The sequence below is a fragment of the Cibotium barometz genome, chromosome 2 (genome assembly GCF_041138505.1).
Source record: "Cibotium barometz isolate CiBa-2024 chromosome 2, ASM4113850v1, whole genome shotgun sequence".
Lineage (NCBI taxonomy): Eukaryota > Viridiplantae > Streptophyta > Polypodiopsida > Cyatheales > Cibotiaceae > Cibotium > Cibotium barometz.
In genome coordinates this window covers 15617833-15622537 of record NC_141047.1, presented here as the reverse complement: position 1 = coordinate 15622537, position 4705 = coordinate 15617833, and positions in this window count along the sequence as shown.

Genomic DNA, 4705 nt, shown 5'->3' with positions numbered 1-4705 from the left:
TGGATAGACACGTTGTCATTTTCTGTGACAACATTAGCAGTATACAGTTGGCCAGGAACCCAATTTTTCATGCTCGCACGAAGCATATAGAGGTCCACTACCATTTTGTTAGAGAGAAGGTTTTGGCAAGAGACATTGATCTTGTTTATGTCAGCACACAGGATCAAGTCGCTGACATCTTCACCAAAGCATTGGGTACAGAGAAGCTTCACAGATTCAGGGCTTCACTTGGTGTACATGAGATGGAGTTGAGCTCAAGGGGGAGTGTTGAGATATCGAGCTCCTCTAGTGAGGCGGTGGACACTGATGACCCGCGTGGGGGGATAGGCCCCACACTTACACCACTGGCATGGTTGGTGAGATCATGTGTGATATGTGGCCAGTGGGATGACAGGTTGTGTGACAGCCATTCTAGAGACTGGCATAGTTGCGCCAGCTTATTTAGTTGGGTTCACACTATAGAGAACCCTAGTATGTATTTGGTTGAGTACCTTTTCATATGATGTGTACTCTTATCTTTGTATATGAGTGTTGAGTGTTGTGTGAAGAAGAAGATTTTCAGCCTCTCACCTTGTGTGTTCTCTTTTTTAGGGTTTTGGGAGTGTGTGTGTGCTTGCAAGAGCTTAAGCTCTCTTCTCCCCTGCATCTTTTCACACTTGTGGGGTGATTTCGAACACTCTGAATGGGCCTAACCCATGGTATTTCAACTTCTTTTTCTTGGTGCTTCTGACACCATATACGAGGAAAAGGTCTTCTTTTTTAAGTTCCTTGTGTTTTAGGTTATGGTCAAACCAATGTTTCCGCGGAGTTTCTCGACCATAAGCCCATGTGATGAATTAGCTTGTTTCATCAAGTTTCTCTAAGTCAATCAACCTCTCGGCTAACACATTTTCCGTGAGCCTTTCTTGTATTGTAATACGTAGGCTTGGAACTAAGAACTCCATTGGCATTAACACATCCACGCCATAAGTTAGAAGGAAAGGAGTATATCCCGTCGCTACCTTATACGAAGTATGATATGCCCATAGTGTTGCAGTCAACTTGTGTTCCCAATCAGTTCGGCTAGCCCCTAAGGTCTTTGTCAAAATAGCACATAAAATCTTGTTGATGCTCTCAGCTTGGCCATTTGCCTATGGAGAATAAGGTGATAATTTATGATGTACTACGAGTAATCTTGTGAGTAAATGTTCAATCACCTCATTAACGAAATGCGAACCCCGATCATCAATGACTAATTCTAGGGGGAGCCGAATCTGGATATAATTTGCTCATACAAGAATTTAGCCGTAGTACGAGCATCCACTTTTCTAGAGCCTCTCGCCTCTGCCTACTTGAGGAAATAATACATGGCCATGATCACATAACGAGCTTGTGATGGATGTGCCGCTCGACTAATGGGTCCAACAAAAACAATGCCCCATTTCTCAAAAGTTTATCTAACCATTACAAGGGTAAGTGGCATCCGATCTTTTTGTTGTGGAATGGCATATTGCTGACATTCCTTACATCTTTTTACAAATTCTATGGTATCCCCAAACAATGTAGGCCACCATAGTCTTGCCTGAAGAACCTTGCAAGCTATAACTTCTCCAGCAAAATATCCTCTGGCCATTCTCGAGTGTGCTTCTTCCAATACTGTAACGGGTTCATCTTCTCATACACATCTTCTGAGGATATAGTCTTTGCCCAGCTTATATAGTTCTCCCTCAATTAGTTGATATGGTGTGGCGAGCTTAATGTGCCAAAGTGTCTTATCCTTGTTCAAAGGCCGATCCTGTGGAAAACAATTGAAATTTGCTATGGAGGATCAAATATGATGATTAAACACATGATTGAATAGAAATGATGCTAAGTATAAGTATTAAACACTAATAAAGAATGATTACCATAATGACAGCATAATTGGAGGCAAAGAATCTTGATCAATTCCATTAGATGTGAGCCTCTTATATAGGCTAGATTACATGATATTAAGTTGCAATATTAGGTGTTAAACCTTGATCTAAATCATCTCCACCTTCCCTCCTTTATTCATGGACCTAAAAGTGACATGCCTTCCTAGATTCAAGCTGACTGATCTAATCACACCTAATGATGATCCCACGACCTCTTTTGGCTGATTTTGAGCTACCGATTTACCCTTTTACATAATGGTAATGATGGACAATAGCCGTTGAACACATTTGCCCATATATCTATGACATTTGTGTGGTTTATGTGGATAGTGCATGTACAAGGTATGTGCCCCATATAACATTTCTAATGAGGTGTTTGCCATATTTTTAACACCCCTCCTCAAACACTAAATTTACCCAATGATACAATTGGTCATGCTGACTCTCATGAGCCTAATTAACTACCCAATTCTCAATGATAACATGCATGAGTGTGGTCTGTGTGACTGAAATGCCATACAAGGTTATGCTAATGTGAACTCAGAGGCTTTAGTAATGTGTACAAAAGCGGTATGGGATGACTTTAGAAGAGTGTGACAATGACATGGCTGCATGTATGAGTGAAGAGGAAACTCATGTGTCTAGGGCAGTGCCTTACAATAGCACTTTAGAATAAATGTTCAGAAAAAGGTCATAGATAGGGCCTCATGATGGGGGGGCCCTTGTCTTCATCCTTGTTTCCCTCTTGGTCTTCATTTAACTGCATCTCTTCCATGAGATTGACTCGTTGCATCTAACATATAACCGTTTCAAAATACAACAGGGCGTGAGGTGTAGTTTTGGTCCCTCCAAAAAAAACACCTAAAATCACCTAAAAATGTGAAGAAAACTAATAATTTATGTGGAAAAAAATTAGTAACCTTATTTTAGACAGTTTTAGTGACATTTTTGTTTCAAATGGCTCAAACACTTTTTTAAGTTCCAAAATCCACTCAAAATTGGTCACTTTCATGACAAATATTAATTTTCATCTTAAAAAAGCTTACAAATTTGGTCTAAAACAATCATTTATTATTACCAATCAATGGAGAGTTCAATTTAAATCAAAATTTTAGGAATTAAAATGATTGTTATTTTTTAAAAATTAAAAAACAAAGATGTTCACATCTTCTTAAGATATAAATATTACAAAAACATTGTTATAACAAAAAAATATCTTTAGATAATGTGGGACAGGGGGTGAACGTCATCAATTATACTTTTCACCACGTGTTTTTTTATTTATGACCGCTTTTGACAAGATCTATGATAAATTTATATTAGAGAAGAGATTTTCATCACAAAAACAATCGTGCTTTCCAAAAAGCAAAAAGTGCTTTTCAAAAAGCAAATGTGCTTTCTTTGCTTTTCTCTAAGAGGACGAGATCCTAATGAAGAATCTATTTTCAGATAAGAAATTTGACTTTGTTAAGTGATTGCTTTCCACAATTAAAGATTTGCATATTTTTTGGTTATTTATAGCATACCATGCCAAATTAAGCATGGTTGTTTTTCTGCATGCTAAAAATAACTAAAAAGCATGCAAATCACTAATTATGGAAAGCAAGCACTGAACACAGTGAGATTTCTTATTTGATCTCATCCTCTTCGAGAAAATCATGAAAAGCACATTTACTTTTTGGAAAGATCAGTTGCTTTTGTGATGAATATAGCTTTTGTAATATAAATTTATGAACTCATTAAAAATCAAAGTCTTGCCTGCTCCCCACCACACCAACCCCCCCCCCTGCGCTCCCTCCGCCCACCCCACATCACCCCCACCGCCCTACCCCCTCCTCCCACAATCCACACTGCACCTCCTCTCCCCCCCCCTGCGCCCCCCCAATTGCTCCTTGTACCCCCCCTCTACCCCCGGCCTGCTCCCCTCTCACACGGCTCCCTCATAGCACTACACTGCCTCCCCTCCCCTCCCCCCCCACAAACTCGGCACCCTCGCATTCCCACCTTGCCCCGCCCCGCCCCGACCCTTCGCCCCCCCACTTGTCCCACCCTCTCCATTCCCCACCCCTCCCCCCCAACTTAACCCACCTCCCTCCCTCCCCCCCCCAAAAAAGCTATGCAACCCCACCGTGCCTGCCATCCCCCCCAACTTGCTCCACCCCCTCCATTCCCCGCCACTTCTGCCCACACCCCCACCCCTCCCATTTATGGCCTGTACCTCCATCCCCCCTGCCCCCCCAACAAAAAAAAGCATCCCCACATCTCCTCCCCCTCCCCCTCCCCTTTCCCCTCTGAAATGTGCCATTAACCACCCATTTCCTCTCAAATGTGCCGCCAACCACCCATCTCCTCCCAAACGTGCCACCAACCACCCATCTCCTCCTTGCTCCTCCTCTAAATTTTAGGAGGTGCAGGGCAGAGTTGTATTCCAGAATACAGCCCTCCCCTAGAGCTCGAAAAAATGCAAGATTTGGAGTCACTATCTCATTTTGAGTTTCGAAAGCCGCCTCCTTCCTGTATTCTGAAATACGAGCTCTAGAGGGCTGTATTCTGGAATACAAGAAGGAGGCGGCTTCCGGAACTCAAAATGAGATAGTGACTCCAAATCTTGCATTTTTTCGAGCTCAAGGGGAGGGTTGTATTCTGGAATACAACTCTGCCCTGCACCTCCTAAAATTTAGAGGAGGAGCAAGGAGGAGATGGGTGGTTGGTGGCACGTTTGGGAGGAGATGGGTGGTTGGTGGCACATTTGGGAGGAAATGGGTGGTTAATGGCACATTTTGGAGGGAAAAAGGGGGGGATGCAAGGGC